A 21321-nucleotide genomic window follows, 5' to 3' on the forward strand; every position below is an offset into this window, starting at 1 on the left:
CTCAAGCCAGAAGGGCACACTGATAATGGTAATCTTTGTTTTCTTCACAGCTGGGGCATAGCTGAAAAGGAGGGAAGGCAATTAAGAGAATATTAAGACTTCATCTTCCAAGAGGTTGTTGCCTCTGTTCCTCCTCCCTGTCCCCTCTGTTCCCCGTGCAGAGCAGAGAAAGCGGCAGGAATATTATTTCTCAAGGCCTACACTGACGTCAATACGCAGGGTATTTATTTATGAAATGGAATCAAACAGTGGGGGAGAGAGGAGTGGAGGAAGATGGACGCGCAGAGCTAGCAGCTGCCAAGTTATAATGGAGCAGCAGTCTCCCAGTATTTTTCTGTCCTCTTTCTGGGGGAGGGATGTGATGCTCAGAGCTTTGGAGGGCCCAGGAAAGTGAGGCAGAAGAGAGAAACAGTAGAGACAGGCTTAGCATCGAGAGCAGGGGAAAGGTGTGACAAGAAGGAGTCATTACAAGGTTTATAGCCCGTTCCTGGTGCTGGGATAGGTGCAGTCCTTATGCAGACATCTGCTTTCAGGCGGGCTCTGACCAGACTCTACCAGTCCTTTCCTCTCAGCCTTTTTAGTCTTTACACAGATTTTTTTTTTTTTTTTTTTTTTTTTTTTTTTTTTTTTTTTTTTTTTTTTTTTTTTTTCAGCCTAATAAATAATGACACCCCATCATTGTTCCCTGTTTCAGGCTCAGTCAGCAAAACGGCTGTTTGGGGAGTCCAGCACTGAAGTTAACCTGAAGATTAATTTGCTTCCTGCAGTCAGTGAGAAGCAGTTATTCCGAGTATAAATTTTACCCACCAATATTACCATGTGCAGAAAAGAAAAATGAAGCTCAGAAAGGGAGAGCTGTTTCATTTCTTTCCCAAGGAGGATACAGGCACCAGTTCAGAGCAACCAGAATGGGGAGGAGAAAAGGAGCCTAAGGAGCACTAGTGATGGTGACAACATGATGCCCTTCAGCTTCAACTCTGGCAATCACTGGGAGAAGATGCCTTTGGGCATCTCTCACTATCCTGGAAGTCATGCATAGAAATGCAAATGAAAGTAGGTGAGGATGGCTTTTGTCTTTCTCTCAACTGCTTATGGCCAGCCAGGTTAGCATAGGATAGAGCTGGGCAGGGGGAGGAGGGAAAGTGAGCATGGAAATCAAATTCCTCCTCTTGCTCTCTAGGCTCCTCCAGGTTTCTTATCGAAAGCCTTCCTGCACAGCTCCCTCCCCAGTCGGAGTAAAGCCTGCTGCATTGCATGAGATGCAGCTGAAGGAGCCCTGCAGATCTCCAGGTTTATTTTAAAAGCTCCTGCCTTTCCTGGGATTCCCCTGCTGACTTCCCTTTGCCTCGGATAAGAGGACGCGATACTCTGGACGAATTTCTTCCTTTAAGGGAGAGACCTCGCAAGCAGCATCAAGGTGTCAGCCAGCCCCGAGTTTATTGTTTTTCCAAAATCAGGGAAGAGAGACATGTTCTGGAGATCCGTTTACAAGTCGGACTATCTCCCGTTATATAATGACACAAGTCTGGCTGCCAGCAAATTGTTGCTCCGAGCAGGGAAAGACAATTAGCTCGCCTCTCTCAGGGCGGCGAGCGTGCACAATGCCGGCTTTGTGCCACCCTGCCACCGGCCCCGGCATGTGCGGGAGAGCCTGGCTCACCCATCATCTTCGGAGGTGGCAGTGGGAAGAGGGAAAGGAAAAACCCCCGCGCTCCGAGGGGCAGCGCCCGCGCCAGGGCGGGGATGCTGCCAGGGCTGGGGGCGCCGGGATGGAGCGCGTCTCGGAGCGCTTTCCTGTCCCGGCACTGAAGGCATGACGGTAAATCGCTCGGCGCGCCACAGGGCAGAGACAGCGCTGACCCCTCTGCTGAAAATGGGATGAGAAGCTTCGGTGTTTGGCTTCCTGCGCTTCCTGGTGCGCTGATGGATTTAGGCTTTCGCTGAAACCCCTGGCGCTGCCTGCGGAGTCAGTGGAAAAAATGTGACATCTAGAGATGGGAAATACCTAACCAGCTCAGAAATGCGCTCACTTAAAAGGGAGAGGCGGTTTCCAGGTGAACTTGCATTCCTGTCCTCAGTGGATGTGGATGGAAGCAGGGCTTTGGAAAATCCGGACTCTGGTCTGTCTCAAGGCAGCCGGCAATTAAGGATAGCCGTGTCCTGCTCAGACACACACCCGGGCCAAAACAGACCTCCAGAACTGCATACCTGGCCAGGGAGGAAGGACCTGCCCCTGCTGTCCCCTTGGCACAGTGGGGCAGAGACATGCCATAGAGCTGCACATGAAGAACATCTCTCAGCTCTCCTCCATGCAACAGCAACCCTGGTTTCAGCAGGCAGTGACGCATGGAGAGGAAAGATGGTCTGAAATAAAATACCCGATGTCGTCAACAGCCACAGATTAATTCAGTGAAATCGCTCGTTGCTGCAAGGAGTTAGTGAAAGAAAAACACTGGGAAGAGAATGCTGCCTGTGTGACAAATAAGGGTACACAGAGCTGTGTTTCGCAGGGGAAGTGTTGATAAACAACACTAAACCCTCATGCTTCGGAGGAGCTAAGTGATGATAACTTGGGGGGCAGAGGAGACTTCTGCTGGCAGCTTGTTAGTCTCTGAACACGTTTACCTCATCCTCTACAGTGTTTAATTAAATACAGCACTGCTCTGAACCATTCAGGCGGTTTCTGCTAGCCTAGAAAAAGGTGCTTTGCAGAATTTTTTCTGTCAAGAGCATGACAAGAATCCTTATGTTAGTACCACTGGTTGGAAATATTATGTGTAAATCTGCACTGCAGATAAACAAGTGCACCCTCTGCTTGCAGATCTCCCTCACGTTTGTGTTCATGAAGCACACCTGCTCTGCATGCCCATCACACAGTTCCCTGGGTGTCCAACCCACCCCTGTGGATATCAGTAAAACCCCAACAGCAACCACGTACATGCCTAAGACAAGATGCTACTCTCAGTCCAGCCCAGCAAAAAACAGTTCCTTCTGGAAGTGAGTCATATTTCTTCATCTTTCAAACCACTTCAAGCAATTTGTCTTGCAGACTTTCTGACTACATTTACATAAAATGCATCCTTCCTATCTTTCAATTCTTGGTCCCATGCATGGGGTTATTTTAGATGGTGTGCTCAGAGGTCACGGTGACACACACACAGAGGGGAGAGCACGCCATGCTTTTGGTAGGTGCTCTGTAATGTTTATGCAGGTGGCAGGCTCTTGGTTTCCCTGGGCACTCACCGTGGATTTACATGCCAGCACAGTGACAGAAAAGGATAAATTGCTGGTCACTGCCAGAAACGCCACAATTTTGTCTACAAAGTGCAGCTTGTAGACATGAATAACCTCACAAGACCCCTGGAAGAGAAGTTGGGATTATGGGTTGCTGGAAAAACTGGGGAGGTGTAAGGGAGGATGGGATCATGGAAAGCTTCCAGGAATGGCTTGTGCATGGTTAGGAACTGTTCCTGCCTGGAATTTGAGAGCAGGCTATTATTTATATTCTCAAAGCTCTGCCAATGCATGGTGCTTGAAGCATTAGAGCTAGAACTCAAACCCTCAGCAAGTTGGAGGCTTTTGTTCACATCTGCAAGATGCAACAAGACCCTCTGGAGCCTGAAGGCAAATGAGGCTGGACAATAAATAGCCCAAGTCCTTCACAAGTTCTATCTTACGGTTTAGTGTCCTTCACGACTCAGCCAGTTATCTTCAGATTGGAAGAGGAATGACTGGGAGGTATATGAGAGAGGTTTCTGAGCTTGTGAGTGGCCTGGGAGCAGGCAGGGGTCAAGCTTTGCTGTCTCTTCCTGTACAAGAGCAGGCAGCATTATCTGAAGTTAGTAGGAGACAGGCTGAAAAACAAACAGAAGATGGCCCTTCATGCAACAGGCAGTAGATCTGTGAATCTTCTTACCAAAGGATGTTGTGGATATCAGAAGCTTGCATGGATTCAAGGAGAGTTCGCGGACGAGAAATCCTCTGAGAATTACTAAATAAATACATAGAAGCTCTATCTGGCTCAGGGAGTTCCTGAGCTGAAAATAGTTGGAGTCTGGGAGAACACTGAGGGCAAGTATTGTATATGCTTGCCCTTGTTCTTACTCTCCCTAGGCTTCTACTCATGGGCTCTGTTGAGGTCTGGATGTTAGGTTAGACAGTCTTTAGTCTGACCCAGAGGAGCTGTTTTTATGTCTTTATATAACTTCATATACAGAAAAGATGGGTTCTTGCATGGTTCTTTCCCATAGTTCCCATGGTTCTTTTCACCACCCTCGAGCACCCTCACTCACTGTTCATCACAGCTCAAGCACTGTGCACACCTTTTTCCAGCCTGACTGAGCAGCTGAAGATCCTGACTGCTGGCAGACAGATTTTTTTTTAACAGCTTAAGGCTTGTATGCCTGAAATACGCTTGCTTTTGGGGTTTGATGCAATCAAGTGTTTGGCAATAATATGAATGTCAGTCACCGCTACCTCTCTCAGCTCCTTGATGCCCTCTTTGTTCCCATCTTAGCAAAGAGTGTCAAAACTATTCTGAACCCAACTGTTTGTTTGCAGTGAATTGTAATTCTGCTCTGGTCAACACTTGGTACCAGGCTTGGCTATGGAAATTGAGTCCTTATCGACATCTGCGTTAAAAATTGCTGAAGCTGCCAAGACGTGTAAATCTGCACATATCTCAGATGAACTGCTTTGGGACTCTATTCATCCCACTTGGGATATGTTGTAAAGACTTTATTTGTAGCGATAACATTCGGAGCCTTTCTCACCCCTCTCATCCATGAAAAACAGTATTTGAAAGTTGAGTCTTTGAATAACAACCAAGTGGCCTTGTTAGCCTTCCCTTCACCTCTTCTCAGCTGCTCTCCTGTCCTGGGTCTCTCACTATGGCTTTGAGAAACTGCTGTTGTTAAAAGCAAGAAGAACGCCAGTGACCTCTGAAGGGGAATTAGGAAAAAATGGTCTGGAAAAAGAAGAATATGAGAAATATACCTGTAGCTTGCTGACCCTCTTCTCTCTCCCAGACAGTTAGAGGGAGAAGTACGCATGGCTACAGCAAGAACTATCTTCTGAGATGAATACATGAAGATTTTTAGGATTTCATAGCAAGCCATCTGTTGTGGAAACAAAAACCCTAGCTCTCTTGCAGTTCAAAACTTGCTGGGGTTGATGATGTCCAAGTATCAGCATGTTTGCAGCACTGCAGGGATTACTTGATGCAAAATTATGGTCCTAACTTTGCCATCCTTTTTGCCACACCAACGGTGGATCCCCACCGAGGAAGCTGCAAAATTAGCCAAGCACCACTCGGAGCTCTCCAAATGTGGACTACTGTCGCAATGGGTGGAGTGGGATTCTTGTCTCAGGTGACATTCACATTATTGATACTCCTATTACTCTTTGCTGATGCTCAAATAATGGCAGAAGCTATTCTTAGCAGCTTGGACCCTAATGTTTAAGAAAAAGAAAAAAAAAAAAAGACAAAAAACCACCCGTTTGTGAGCCATTTCCACAACAATAACTTGCAGCAGGGAGGAAAGAGAGTAGGCCAAAATATGTAGCCCTCTTCACCAAATAAGGACCCTTGTAAGGTCTGGCGCCAAGACCTGCAAGGCTTAGGAAGGACAGGGAGGGCTTTGGAGTGGAAGAGTGAATCAGCATGGCCATCAGGTCACACCCACATGAATAATACCTCTTACTTCCCTTGAATTGTACATTGTAATAAAGACCTAGCTGCCTTTTTTGGTATTTCAGAGTCTGCCCGAGAAGAGTCAGATGTCAAATTAGGTTTCCTGTACCTTAATAGATTAATTTAGTTTAAACTAAAAATGAGGGCATATGTACTGTCAGGAGTCAAGAGGCCTCAAATGACGTCTCCCTTATAATATTATTCTTTTTTTGGTGTGTGTGCTTCGTGAATCTAAACATTGATTAAAATGTCTTTTCTTCTGCAAGTTTTAGGAGTTTAGCACTACTAGGAACCTCACCTGTGCCAGTGCCACATGCAAGCATCTGCAAAACCAAAAGTGATCATGTTGCCAGCTGTTCAGTTTCTTGGGACCCTGTGGAGGCACTTCCACACCAATAGGGAAATATTAACTCCTTCTTTTGTTGTCCTTGAAGTTTTCTGTCATAACAGCTGTGCTTGCCCATAGCACATCAGCTCACCTGCCTTCCTTCTGAGCCTCTGAATGACAATCCCTGGCTTGCGTTATTCTTCCAGTGTGCCTCATGGCAGGGAAGATGCAGAGCCTGTATCTTAACTACTACGGGATATGACAGCAGGGACAGGACTGTACTTCCATTAAGGAATCACTAAAAACTCACGCTGAAAGGTGATGTTTTCCTTCAGAGGCCCATAACAGGTTTCCCTTCTCACAGCAGCAACATCAATGGGAATTTTCCTGGTCACTGTGAGTACACCATCTTTATCTGAAAGTAACTCAAGATAAATTTTTCCATGGAAAAGTTTTCCCTGTGACCTAGTGAAGGCTGTTAAGTGTCTCAGACAGTCCTGGCTGAACTTTCTTACACTTTTAAGTTCTGTGCTGCTAAAAGAAGCATTTGCAGTTTTGCCACAAGATTAGTTCTGTCCCCTTAGTGTTAAAGACATGGGACTGGCAGGAGACTGCTGCGCCCAGTTAAAAATGAACATATATTACTGCTCACTTCACTCAGAGAACACCAGCTTTTCAGACAAGATACAAAAGGAGAAAGGTGGAAGAAAAGTTGTATAGATATTGGGGTTGCTGAGTGTAGAGTAAACAGACCATGTCAAAATCTTCTTGAGGTCCAGATGCCTTACTGCCCTCCCATTTACAAACAAACAGTTTTTTTAAAAAATTAAATCAAAATTAGTGCCAACTCTGATTCATGAACAAAAGCCTCTGGCATGAGGCCTTTCTGGAGTTTCCAGGCCTCTAAAGATCTAAGATAGTCTGATGGTACGCTCAAATACCAGAAGGAGTCATAAGGCATGCCACCCATTTTTCTGCCATCTTCTTCTTCACCTGTAAATCCATGCCACATCCAGCAACTCCATGATATGTTTGGGAGTGGACAGAAGATTCTTTTCATGAAATCTTATAAATAAATCTTAAGCCTTGTTTGTTCCACCCACTCTGTATTTTGGGAGGTGGCACTGGCTAACTCACTGTGTTTATGCACAGATTTTTCTGCATCAGTTCCCTGGTTGCGGTCATAAAAACTGACATTAAGCCACTCCTTTTATAACCAGTGCCACATGTCACCCAGTCCCACCTACTCAAACAAATGGCAGAACACCAACTGCAGGTACATCCCAAGTCATCTCTCAGGGCCATGTCATATGGTTACACACCGACATTATTTCCTGAGAAGGAGCAGGCTCAAACCTGATTTTAAATAAAGTGTGATTTCACCTTGTTAAGAAATGCACCTTCCCCAACACTGCCATGTTGTGTCAATTACCACTGCTTCACCCAGTGGTAATGACAGATAAAAAGTGGCAGCTCATGTGCTGCTTGTGGCTTTTGCTGGCCATAGTTTTCTCCCATGGTTTCCTCGCCTCTGGCCAACGTGTTTCTGCGGTCACCCACAGGCTCAGCTGCTAAGCCCACAGGGGTAAGGGCCCTCCACATCTGGAAGCCCTGACCAGACCAAGCTCTGGGGCCACAGCAGGAGCCACCACACTCTTTGCCGCCACCTCCTCCTCCCAGCCAGCTGGAAGGAGATGAGAATTTCCATCTCTCTTGTCCTTCTTCCTCCTTAAAGTGGAATTTCAAGGAACTGTGTCAAGTCAACAGTCTGGGACAAAGACAAAAAAAAACACAAACAAAAAACCCAAAACAACAAAAAAAGCACATCCAGGAACACCCTGGAATTTCCTAGTGATTGCTGATAGCAGATGAAAGCCGCTGAAGAACAGCATCGATGATTACAATGATTAATGTTTCTTTCCATGTGAATAGTACCGAAAGAGGACAGACTGTGTGCCTTGAGAGAGCAACATTCCTTTGTCTTGCTCATCTGCCCCTTGTGAAGACCTTTATCTGTTTTTCAAATCCAAAAATGGCTCATAAGAAAATAAGTCCTCCCAGCCTCACAGGTTGTGTCATTATTCTAAGCCTGTCCTCTGAAGGCTGGTCAAAATTAAACCAACAATACTTCGGGTCTTTCCCCTCCCATTTATTCATCTCACTGCTAAGGGGACCCCATTTTAATTATTATTTAGGAAAAGACAGCTGCTTCCTGTTTGTATCATTAATTTATTTTGTTTCCTGAAGGGAAGCTTCGGTGAAAAGAATCTTTGGATAGCTGGAACGTCTTACAAAATAGCACTGGCTGCACGGGCCAAGGTTAAATACAATAGCTAGGTTATTTTTAAATGATTATTATTTTTCTAAATCCATGCCAAAGCAGAGACTAAAATTCTTGCACACATAACTAAGCTTTTACAGTAAATTCTGCCTTTCCTACAAAACTCCCCAGAAGGGAGACAGACATTCTTAGTTACAACAAAAGCTAAAACACCAATTTCACTCCAACTATTATGAAAACCAAGGCCGGAGGGAGATGAGGTGCGGTTCCCTTTCTCCAGTTTCTCAAAACCTCATGCTCTGGTGAATTTGATATGCTGAAATCATTCCTGGCCATCATGACAGCCTTCCACAATGAGATGAGTGGCTCAGTGTGCAGCGAATGTTATTTATGCCAATTTTAGCAAGGTTTTCAACACTGTCTCCTATAACATCCTTACAGACAAACTGGTGGAATATGGATGACATAAATGGACAGTGAGGTGTCCTGAAATCTGGCTGAAGTGCTGGGATCAAAGGGCTGTGGTCAGTGGCATGTGGCTCAGCTGTAGTCCAGTCACTAGTGGTGCACGCTGGGGGCTGATACTGAGGCTGGAACTGTTTAACTTCCTCACTAATGACCTGGATGATGGCTCTGAGGACACCCTTGGCAAGTTATGGAAACAGCAACAGTTACAGTTGGGGTGCCATTCAGAGGGACTTCAGGAGGCTGGAGGCATGGGTCAACAGGAATCTCACAATGTTTAAAGGGGAATGTGATGTCCTGAACATGGAGAAGGATAACCTCAGACAGAAGTGTGGACTGGGAGATGATCAGCCAGCTGGAAAACAGCTCTGAAGAAAAAGACCTTAATGTCCTGATGCACAACAAGCTGACCACCAACCAGCAACATGGCCTCATAGAAAAGATGCCAAAAACATCCTGGGCTTCCTTATGGAGAGTAGTCCAGTAGGTCCAGGGAGGTGATCGAACCCTGGAGAGTTGTGTCCAGTTCTGGGTGTCCCAGTACAAAACATGGATGTGTGGAACAAGCCCAGCAAAGAGCCCTAGAGATGATTAAGGGATTGCAACATCTACCATATGGGGAGGGACTTGGAGAGCTGTGACTGCTGAGCCCAGAGGAGAGAAAGTTCAGGGGGATCTTATCACTATGTGTAAATATCTGATGGGGGAGGAAAGATGGAAACAGTGATGCTCAGTGGCAGGATAAGAGGCCATGGGCACAAGCTCTGATAGACTGACAGTGAGACACAAGTCATACCACCAGTGCCATCCTTGACTACGTGAGGAGCTGTGAGCTCCACTTTGCACCAAGTCAGGTCTGTTACAGCATTTTTGGAGGCTGTTGACATTGTTCATTTCTATGCCCTCCACCCAGCCCCCATTCACCATCTCACTGTTTTGGCCTCATCCCTTCCATTTGTTTTAGCTGAGAGGCGCCCACTGGCCCCGGAAGCCTCTCTGCTGTCCAGTCTTCCTGCTGGGAGGAATTATTTGGCACCAGCACTATAGATCTTTTCACAAGACCAAGGATTATGAGAGGTTTTATTTAATGCACATGAAGTAACCCCTTGCCCCCCGCCCTGTTTTTGCTGGTTTCTTTCTAATGTTTGGTTCTCTCCTTCACTAGAAGCTTTCACATGCCAAGTTGCTTTGATGGAAACCACTACTTGAGAAAGAAAAATTGTACGAGCTCTTTCTTCTACTCCCTCTTTCTGTACTGAGTATAGCTTAAAATTGAATAATGAGCGTTTGTTTTCTTAGAAGAGTGTTTAACTGCAAATTCAGCCATGAGAGGCAGGATATGATAAGATATACTCCAAAGAATGGTGTTGAAAACACTTAATAACAAAGTGGACAAGGTTTTACATATAGGGAAAGCTACACTTTATGCCTTGCACATCAAGGGACTAAAATGACCGACGATTTACTGCACCTTTCCCTGGCTAAATAACTTCATCTTGAAGTGAAAACTTAGTCTGGCAAAGTTAAAAGCTACTGAAAAGCAGCTCTTTAGGAAAAGTACCAGATAACTTTTGGTGTAAGCTAAGATTGCTGACAACAAGCCAGTGCAGGATTTCCAGCAGAAGGTGATTGCTGCACACGGGCTTGCGCAGAGGAAGAAAGGTGGAATGAGCAATGTGCTGGAGAAGGCACATCCTCCTACGCCATAGAAACGTGGCACCCTTGGGCTGCACATGACAAGCAGCATGAATGAATGAGTGCTGCAACTGCACACAGATCTAACTTCTGTCACATCCCGGGATTGCTTCTCCCAGGAAAGAAATAATATTACAATGTGCATTAATGAGCATTCTGTGCAGGCAAGAACCAATTTTTACTGAATTTGAGGTTTGTGCCCTCAGGACTAACTGCAACCAGTTGTGATGGTTCCCAGTGTTGTCTGGAAACCAGTTAACACACACAGTGCTGCTACATTTCCCAGCTGCACCCATGTCCAAGGCTGGGCTCCCACTCCACTGCCGCAGCTGGCTGAGGCACAGCCCTGAAATTATAAAAGACTTGAGCTTTATTTTTTCTCCAGGAGATGGGCGGGAGACTTTTGATGGTACTATTTCCTGCTGGATGGACAGAATTTAGAAGAAAAATAAAACTTTAACCTCTTCACTCAACTATAGTGAGAAGACAATCTCACCATTGGGCAAGGTTTATTCTGCTGGGAAGCTCAGGCTATTCCCATGCTGGGTATAACACAAGGTCAACAGCAGCAGTCTCCAGGAGTATTAATCTTTCACCCCTCAGACTGTGCCACGGGTAATTAATCACTTGATTGCATAACTTCTTGTAAGACAGGAAAAATAAGCTGCCTTTGCCAGCTTTTTGGACAAGCTATTTCACATACATTTGAACTTTCTTCCAGTACTTGTTGGGCTTTGATTGCAATGAATGAATTCCATCCAAAGCCTTTCCCAGCCATGGAAGAGCCAGACAGCATGGAGGCGCACAATGTCCCAGTGCAACAGTGGGGACTGGGTCACTGTGCTCTTTTGAGGGGATCTGTCTGGCCTCCCAAGGGGTGGGGAAAGGTACAGCATCCAGCAGAGCAGCTCAGCCCAGGGGGAAGAGCAGAGCCCCACGTTACCCTGCATTTTACATCTGCATGAAATTGAAAGCAGGATCTGGCCGAGTTGCTGCTGACCCCAGAGAGCTGCAACTTGCTTAAGAGCAAGGAAATCATGGAATTTAATCCTAGAAAGTGAAGTTGTGTTTTGCTACGATCACCTGGGACAAACCACTATGATAGGTCCAGCTGCAGGAGATCTTCAGGCCGTGGAAATTATATAAGGCTGTGAGGAGTGTGGAGCCAAGTGCATTGCTGCAGTGGTTGAATGTCAGCTAATCTCATCTCCCCAGTATGCTGCAGGACTCTATATTCCCTTTTACAGCTTTATCAAATGGCTGTGAGAAACCAAGGTTTTCTTTAAAAACATTTTATATGAGGTGGTAATGAAATGGGAAAGAGTGATCCAAGGCTGTCTTGTGCCTCATGCTCACAAGGACCACTCCATAAAACAGCTTGCTTCTAACCCTGAGCCTCTAATACTGGGTGAAGGTGAAGGCATTCCTGACTGCCTCAATACTGGTGCACCCTTCGGCAGCTCCAAGCATTCCACCACCCCACTGCTGCCTCCCAAAGTGGGTGGTGGCCATCCCTTGCTCTTTGGATTGCCCCTGTTAAATATCTGGTGAAGCTTCCCACTTACCATCTGAGTGGCTCAGAATATTTTCTTCCTGTACTGCCTTGACTTAATGGTGATACACGGTGACATGGAAGCAGTCATGAGTTAAGTGTTCTCCTGAGTCCTGAAGTGGAGGGTTCTCAGTCACGCACTGAAAAAATATTTAGTGGCCACAAGAACCAGAACTACATGAGACTGATGGATGCAAGCAGTACTCCTTAGCAGGTCGTGGAAAAGCATTCATGAAGCTTGGTTTGAAAGTGCTCCTGTAAAGATCACTTTGCTCTTTGGCTGTAAGCATCCCTTTGGCAAAACCTGAGAAATTTTCCCTGTATTAAGTTTTTTGAGATCCTTGCAGGAAAGATGCTAATAAAGTGGGTGCCTTAGATACAGCTGAACAAGGCTAACTTCTTGCTCCAAGTGCTATAGGTGACACACGGGGAACTGGCACACTGAAATGCAGTTCTCCCAAGCCACAATGACTGGGGACAAGAGAGTAGGGCAGAGTAGGGCAGAAATCCCATGCACATGCAGTCACACTGCAGATGCTGCCATAAAGGGTCATGCTTGCAGCTCATCTGCTTAACCTAAAGCTCCCTAAACATCTCTGGAAGAAAAGAGGCAGAGAGCAGCTCCTCACTTGATCAGGGTGCCAGACACCACCAAAAAACATCCTACAGCTTGTTAGCTGGTTGTTCTGCCTTGTGCCTCATGGAAAAACCCATCTATTAGGCAAGCTGTGATGAGAGTTCTGATATACTCCCGGCCACGCTCAGTAACTTTTGCTCCTCACTGTGCAATGTGTGGCCACCAGTGGGTCACGCTCCATCTGGCCTCATTTAAAGGGCTATCAAGAATAGGTCACCCACATGAATTTCCTCCAGCTCTGATGTTGCACCAATGTAACGACATGACGCTGCTGAAATACAGACAAATTAAAACCAAGGCCAGGCGCAGCTATTCCCCAGGTACCTTTCACATGAATAAACAAGATAAAGTCTGGGAAGAAAAGCACAGGAAATGGTTCTATTTACAGCATGATCACACATCTTCCAAAAGCAACTGAGCCAGCTGGACAACTTACTATCTTGAACCATTCTCCTGCTGCAGGATGCTGCCCCTTCAGATTGGTTGGCAAGGAACTGAAAGTAGCTCAGAAAACAACCGCCCAGGCAGTTCAGAAATCAAAAAGGATAATAACTTCTAACAGGCAATGGTGAGATGCAGGTGAGGATAGAATAGAGGGGCTGATGCCTTCAGCCAAATGGTGAGTAACACAGCAGGCAACTAGATGATTTTGAGACAGCAGCAAAAAGACCAGTAGGAACCAGTTCACCCAAATATCTCATGGCTCATGAACCATGAAGCAGTCCAGTTTCCATCTGTGGAAACCTTATTGCTAGCTCAGTTTCCTGGAAGGAGAATCTTCTTTAACCAAGGTTTAGCTACTCCCATGACAGGCAATGCAGAACCAGCTTAGCCCAGAAGATAGGAAGTTCAAAGTAACTGCAAAACTCTCAAGAAATAATATTTCATATTCACTTGATAAGTGCAAGAAAGCCTTACCCATCATCTACCTCGCTTTCTCCACTACTAATAGAGGAGAAGAAAAGAGGAACAGCATAGTCTGATCACTTGAGGGGACCACCCTATCATGACCAGCTACAGAGGCTTTGGGATAATATGCCATAGATGAGTACAAATCAGCTAATTTACATTAAAAGTAATGGAGCATCTAGGCTGAGCAAGCCAAGGACATTTTTTTCTTAAGCAAAATTCAACTAGACAGCTGAAGGTGAGGTCACTGGTCACTGCTGAGTGGCATCCTTACATTGAGCCTTGACCAGTGGTGGACAAAGCTGGTTTTCAGCAAGGTACCCACCAACACCAGGCCCCTCTGCCTCTTCTCCAAGAGGCTGAATATCAGAGTCCCATGATCTGGGTTTGAAGTAATTGCTACTATCAGGAGCAACTACTTTTTTCCTAGCTGATTGCAAATCAAACATTCCATTTTGACAAAATAAAGGTTAAATCACCCTGGATTTTGCAACAGTGTTCAGATGTGTGAGTGTAGGCAGAAATTATTAAGGGCAGCAAGGAAAGCTTCAGGTTGTATAATATCTGGAGTCTGTGAGTTAACATGAGACTGCTGCTACCTCTTGCATTTCAAATTTTCCTGAGCAACTTTGTAAAGTATTGGTGGGGTAGAGGAAGATTTTGCTTTTCTCATTTACAGAACAGCTCAGCCAACAAGGCAACTGAATCAGTGTCTTTGGTGGGACCCTTTCTGCCCATAGCACTGTCCCAGAAATATTTGTGGAGTCCATTTTGGATATGAGCTAAGAAGAGCTGTGAGCATAATGCTTGTAGCTAAAGTAGATGATGCAGTGCTGACATTACTGATATTTTTTCTTCTCTTACCTTTCCCCTCCAAGATGATTGCAAAGAAATTCCAAACTCCTTGCTGAAAATGCTAAGGCATATGGGCAACAGGGAGATGATTCAAGCCAGCCTGCAGGGCTTCTCCAAGGGAAAGCCCTGCCTGACCAACATAGTGGCTTTCTATGATGGAGTGCAATGGACAAGGGAAGGGATAGAGGTGTCATTTATCTGGATTTCTCTAAAGCGTTTGACATGGTCCCCCATGCTACATGTTGTTCCACCAAAGTCGGAGGGAGTTTTGTCTGATATCAGTGGGGCCAGATTTCACTTCTAATAATTAATTTGACACACATGCTGGAGTATCTGCAGTGATGCTGTGGGTGGTTTGTGCAAAGGATGAAACAGGAAAGAGGCATTCTCATAATAGAAGCTCTTTCAGGACCTCTCACCACTGCAAGCCCTCTCTCCTTGAAGCACTCTGAAGATGCTTGTTTATATGCTATTGCCCTGCCTCAAAGTGTATAACAAATACCATTTAAATGAAGATTTAAAGGAAGAAAGAGTCCTGAGCCTAAAGAAATAAGAGTTCAGTTCTGAGTTCTGATCTAGGGTGCTCTAAAATCATAAGCAAACCCATATGGCTTAATTTAGAAACATTAATAAAAGAAATTAGCACATGACGAGATTTGTGAGAATCTTGAAATTTATATCAAACTGAAAAAAACCCCACAAAAGTCTACTTTTGGAAATATACTCTGCACTCTTCCAGGTATTTTTCCCCTTAACCTTATTCCCTATGTTTGAAATAAAAAAAATGAAGATATACTAGTATCTTAGTATCACAAATGTAATTGTGCAAATATTTTAAGGGTGTCTGTCAAAAGCATGGGGTCAGACTTGGATGATCTCCACAAGCCCCTTCCAACCACAGCCATTCTGTGATTCTCTGATATTTAATCTATTGCTGTAGAAATTACCTTATCAAGCAGAAGTTCATTAGGGATAAATGTCATATAATGCATCCTTCTCTTTAAACTGGAGAGAGATGGATTTGATGAGTGGACTGTTAGATGGATAAGAAGATGATTGTATGGTCGCATCAATGGCTCAGAGTCCCAATGGACATAGCAGCAAGTGGCTCAGGGGTCTGTATGGGGACAAGTGTTATTTAATATCTTGTTTAATGACACAGGTGAAGGGATCGTGTTCTGGGATTCATCAAGAGAATCATGGCCAAGAGGTTGAGGCAGGTAATTCTTCCCCTCCACTCTGGTGATATCCCATTTGGAGTGCTGCATCCAGCTCTGGGGTCCCCAGCACAGGAAAGACATGGACTTGTTGGAACAAGTCCAAAGGAAGGCCACCAAGTTAATTAGAGGGATGGAGCATCTCTCCTATGAGGAAAGGCTGAGAAAATTTGGGTTGTTCAGCCGGAAAAGGAGAAGGCTTCAGGCTGAACTAATTTCAGCCTTCCAGTACCTGAAGGGTGCCTACAGGAGAGATGGACAGGGACTTTCTAGACGAGAATGTAGAGACAGGACAAGGGGTAATGGCTTCAAATTTAAAGAGAGAAGGTTTACATTAGATATTAGCAAAAAATTATTTACCTGGAGGATGGTAAGACACTGGAACAGGTTGCACAGAGAAGTTGTGGAGAAGTTGTTAATGGGGCTTCACTTCCAGCCCCATCTCTAGAAGTGTTTAAGGCCAGGTTGGGTGGATTCTGAGCAATCTGCTCTAGTGGAAGGAGTCCCTGTCCACAGCAGGGGGGTTTGGAACTAGATGATCTTTACAGTCTCTTCCAACCCAAACCATTCTATAATTCAATTATTCCCTAGGTTATGAATATCTAAATACCTGAAAAACATTTTCATTGTCACATGTTTACTATGGAATAGAGAAGAAACATCTAAATATTGTTTCCAGACAATATTGTTTCAGATAAGATGAAGATGGGTAACCCCTTTTCAGGACAGTGTTTTAGCTGGGTCTTCAGATGGTATTTACTTTCGATGCTAATTTTCTTGCTCTGTTTGACCTTCTAACAAGTACTTTTCCCACTCCTCCTAGAATTCTGGCATTTTTGTGAAGGATTTAACATGAAAACTAAGGAGGATATGAAGACTCATCAGTTATCTGCTATAACTAGACTGCATGGTATCGTAAAGGTTTTCCTCTTCCATGGATTGCACAGAGTAGAGAAATGTGTTATGTGGCTGGACAGCAAAACCTTCAAGAAAGTGAATGTCCCCATGAAATAGATATGCAGATAATTTATAAGACCTAAATAAATTGTTCCTTCAGCAAGACCTTCAAGGTGTTACTATACCAGCAAAGGGGTGTCCAGGTCATGATTGTCACTGCTAGTCTCCTTTTTTAGGCAAAACTTACCACTAGCACTGGAATTCATGAAGGTAGAAGAGGAATTCCACAAACAAATACATCTTCCCAGAGATCAAATAATTATTTTACCACCTGTATATTCTAGGCCAGACAGTTGAAAGTAATTTTTAAAAAAATCCCTCAAGGAACTTCGCTCAAAATGAGCCAGTTGCTGTGAAGATGTCAATGCACTGGGCTGGAGGGGTGAGCTGCGAATTTGACTGCAGAAATTCAATAACCAAGAAGAACCAATATTTTGGTTGGAAATACTGAAGTCACACATTTTGTTGGAAACACTATCCCTCCAGGTTTTCTGGTAGGTACCATTAACCCTGTCACTCTTCACACCCCTGTCTGGGTCCACTTGAACTGAAGGCCAAGTCTGCAAGTTGAATGGAACATAGCTGTGCAACAGCATGAGGGATTGCCCAGGATGCAATGTCCTCTGCTAGTGTGACCATGTGGTCCCAGTTTACATGTCTCAGGGTCTTTAAGTGACTCCAATGGCTTTAGCAACACAATCTTCTGAAAAAGAAAATGTATCTATCCCACCAACACGACCTTTACAGTGCAGCTGCTTCCAATCTCCACTGCTTGCTGCTCACTGAAGGGCTCCAGAATGAAAAGAAACCAACACCTGTTTCTTGGTCCAGAGCTTTGGATGTTCATAAGACAAAATTTGTCACAAAATTGTTGTGATGCCAATCAAGGGAGAATCTAATTGTAATCCTGGCATGTGTTCCCACTGGAATATCCCTCACCACACCAGGGTGCAGTGCCTTAGTTTTCAACCATTCATGTGCCAGGAAAAATTGAGGCATGAAAAGTAAAAATAAGTATTAAACATAGGACAATTGTTGTCATTGCACGTTAGCAACTTCACTTCCCTGCTGCTATGGAGATGGCACATGTAGGGGACTTGAACTGTCCCACAGCCAGTTTTGGATCACTTTGTAGATGGATGTATTTTTTCTAGATTGACATCCATGTTTTTTCAAGGAGAGAGTTTCTGTTTGCCAAAATGCTTCTGGAGCCTGTGCAGACCATCCTGTCTGCCCCAGTGCTCACATATGTGCTCACATTGCTATTCAAAACACCTTGCAGACAGCACAGCTCCTGTAGCACCAGGGAGAACTTGGTGTGACAGGCTCCCAAAACATGAAACCCAACCTGAGCAGCCTGCCTGCCAGCAATTAGTCTTTGACATAAATGACTATGGGTTGTCCTATTCCGTCACCCATCCTACCATCCTCTGGCTATCAGTGCACAATCAGTGTATATGCAACCACTGAAAAAAAGAAGCTCTGAATTCTTTTCAGCAACTGTAAGAAGCTGGAGTGGCCAGCAAAAGATGAAATCTCCACTAGGTCAGTCGGGTATTTTTTTCTTTTTGCAAACCATGTGTCAAAAATGCTTTCCCGCCCAAGGAGACTTCATACGAGGGAAAAGTAAAGCTAAGTTACAACTTCTTAAAAATAGGACACAGCATTATATAGTTTCTTCACTCCCCCAATACTGTGCAGAGCCACCCCACCCACATGAAACTGTTGTCTGATTCACTCTCGTGTCTCACTTGGAGAGAGGCTTTCCACCAACGGGGCCACCTGGTCAAGAACATGACATTCAGGGTGGTGCTGCCTCTTTACACTTCAAATAATTTCAAACAGCTTTATATCTATGCCTACAGGGACCTTTGCATACACATAAGCACTGCCAATGGGAGAGACTTGTCACGTCCTTGCAGTAAGTGAAGAGATCAGATCTTCTGGAAAATTAGTCTTCTTGGCCCAAGCTGACTCAGTGGCCCAAACAATCAGACTTCTCTTCTGCATCGGTTCGTTTGCAGTGTGACACTCCTCAGGCAGCAAGTTACCCTCTGCTATTCTGGGAACACACATTTGACCTCTGTTACAGGGGTTTATTGTCAACATATGTCCACTGGGAGCCTCAGCAACTTCTCCCATTGTCTATTGTCTTATAAACAGGCTTATAAAAGCACGGCAGCAAAGTCAATAATGCACCAAAGTGGAAATTGCTGGTAACTCAAAAGCTTAACTTTCAACTTCTGTGTCCTGCAGTGCTAGAAGAGGCGAGCCAAGGGGGAAGAACATGCAGCTTGCTTTCCTTGATGTCCCTATGCTTTCAGAGTTGATTGTGTCAGGATGCAGAGCTGCCATGCTGCTGCAGGGTTGCTCGATGCATGGCAAGGAGCAGTCCACTGATGCCAAAAGCATTCTGTGAACTGGGGTTCTTGTTCTTCGATAGCTTCAAGGTGAAAAACTGGAAAAAGAAAATGAGGAAAGCTGGTGGCAGAGAAGCTTTTCTGGCTGACCCTAAAGTGAATTGTAATTTCTTCTGTACCAAAACTCCCAGTCTGTGGCTGAGCTATTGTAGTAAGCACAGAAAAATTTGTATTTTTGCAGTTAACAAGAGTGAAGTCACTCAATTTAATGCATGAATGAAACAAACTCTTGGGATCATGTTCACCCAAGGGAAGGCAATATGCCATGAGATCAGTTTAGTCATCTGCAGTTTCATAACCCTCAACCCCCAAACTTCGCTGTGCAAAGGCAAAATCCCCTCTGATTTTTGAGGTGGCCCCACCACTTCCAATTTGGTGCTGTGGCCAAGCAAACAAAGGACATGCACAGTCATTTTGGGAAAAAGACCCAAGTTCTTCCCCATGCAGAGCAGCATCTGGCATCTGAGCAAGACACAGCTTACTTCTTTTCCTGTGCCACCACATCTCACAGAGGGAGCAGGAAAGGAAAAAATGGGAAAACCAAAGACTTGCATTAGTGCTGCTGTTACAGGCATCCTATCCACTCCGGGGACAGTGAAGGGGCACTACATCCCTCAAAAGCCACCAGTTCCAGGGCCAGCCATGCACCAGCTGGTGGGACACGCTGTGCTGTTAACCACTAATGCTCAACCATGGGCAAAGGGAAGCTAGCAGTATAACCAGGGCTACACAAGCACAAGAAGAGCAGAATGATAATTAAGAAAAGAAATCACTTAACAAAGAGGAAAATAGAACGGGAAGATGACAAGACATTGTGGACTCCGCTAGACCCCCCCAGTTGCACCTCTTACCACATGCCACCAAAGGTGGTAAGGTCAAGGAAGACTTTTGAGTCTCTGTATTTTTAATGCACCTTCACAGTCCTCTCCACTGCCCCAGAACTGTTTACTGCCCATGGTCATGCCTCTTTCACCAGGAAAGCAAATGCTCCCATCCCCACTGAGAACGTTCAAAAGTTGCTCAAGTGTCTGCAAAGGTTATGTTGCCCTGTTTTCTGAAGGCAAAGCAGTTTTATCTGGAAAAGGAAGGAACACATTTAACAGCAGCAGCAGCAACAGCAAAAACTGAACAACCCATGGTGTTTGTTTACACGAGCTCATTCATTGGTGTCTGGGGGGTTGACTCAGTCGAAAATGAAAAGGGTGGCACCAGGCAAGCTCTGCTGATAAACAAGTCCAACTCCCACCATGAGGTGGCCCCAGAGCTGGCTTTCTTCACCTTGCCAGGCAGCCCTAGCTTTCTCCCTCAGGGGACACTTCCCTTCCATGAAACCCTGTGAAAGGATGGCTTTGGGGTACTGACAGGTGAGCAGCTGCCACCCTTCACTCTGTAGCCCTTGCAAGGTAGAGAAGTATCTTGGCATAAAAATCTGAGGTCCGTGTCTGCTTGGGCATCCCTATGGAGGAAATGGGAAGGTCTCACACCTACACCCCTTTGCTCTTCAGGGCCGTGTCCCTCCTGGGGTCCTTGCATGCCTGGCTACATGAGGGAGACCTTAGCTTGTCTTACTTGGCACACAGAGAAGAGCAGAAACTCCCACAAAGAATGCCAGATATCATCCAACTCAATCGGCAGCCATCTCACCAACCACAACTGTGTAGGCAAGATGGACAGGTTGTGCTTGAGCTGCTCCTGGTGTATAACACATCATCAGATCATGCAGCCTGATTCAGTGTTTAAAAGGACACAGTAAAGCCATCAGGATATGTGCTAAGATGGGTGCAACATATGTATAAGGGCTAAGTCTATGTAAGGCTAAGTAAAAGTCTCAGAAATAGCATCTGTGATTCACTGGCCATCCCAACTCAAGTTGTAAAATACAACTCACCCAGCAAATGCACACCCAAAACACCTCCAAAAGATTAACAGTCACGCACTTTCTGAAGTGTCATTTTTAGCTGTGATTAATACCTGAATTTTGGAGTTACTAATACTATGCTGCGTCTCAAAAGCAGGGTCAGCTTCCTTAAATTGAGCAAATTTGAGATTTGCTCTGAGCTCTTAAAAGAAATACTTTTAAAGGTGCAGAGTCTCAGTGTTGTTAAAAAATTCAAATAAAAGGATCAACTCTTTAGAGCCATCAGCACCTTCACATCTCACTGTACATACAAAGAGAGAGGAGTCCATTTCCTTTCTAAGCCCAAAGAGTGGGAGTGTACTTTACTTAAATGCTGTCCTCTAGAAAAATGTTTTCTCCACACCCAGACCGACAGAATCTGTGTCCACGTCATGACACAGGTGAGGAGAAGGGCT

The 21321-nt window shown here is 45.0% G+C and overlaps 1 long non-coding RNA gene across 2 annotated transcripts in view; it reads right to left on the bottom strand.

The window, feature by feature from the left end:
* LOC134551072 (uncharacterized) overlaps positions 1–21321 on the bottom strand; it is a 54629-nt gene that overhangs the window by 5973 nt on the left and 27335 nt on the right. The window contains exon 6 of one of the 2 annotated variants that reach the window (XR_010080520.1): positions 16978–19046. The exons of the other annotated variant lie outside the window; for it this stretch is intronic. This is a non-coding gene — a long non-coding RNA (uncharacterized LOC134551072). Of the gene's footprint in view, positions 1–16977; positions 19047–21321 lie in introns of those variants that run through there. 2 annotated transcript variants of the gene reach the window in all.

The sequence above is a fragment of the Prinia subflava genome, chromosome 5 (assembly GCF_021018805.1).
Source record: "Prinia subflava isolate CZ2003 ecotype Zambia chromosome 5, Cam_Psub_1.2, whole genome shotgun sequence".
Taxonomy (NCBI): Eukaryota; Metazoa; Chordata; class Aves; order Passeriformes; family Cisticolidae; genus Prinia; species Prinia subflava.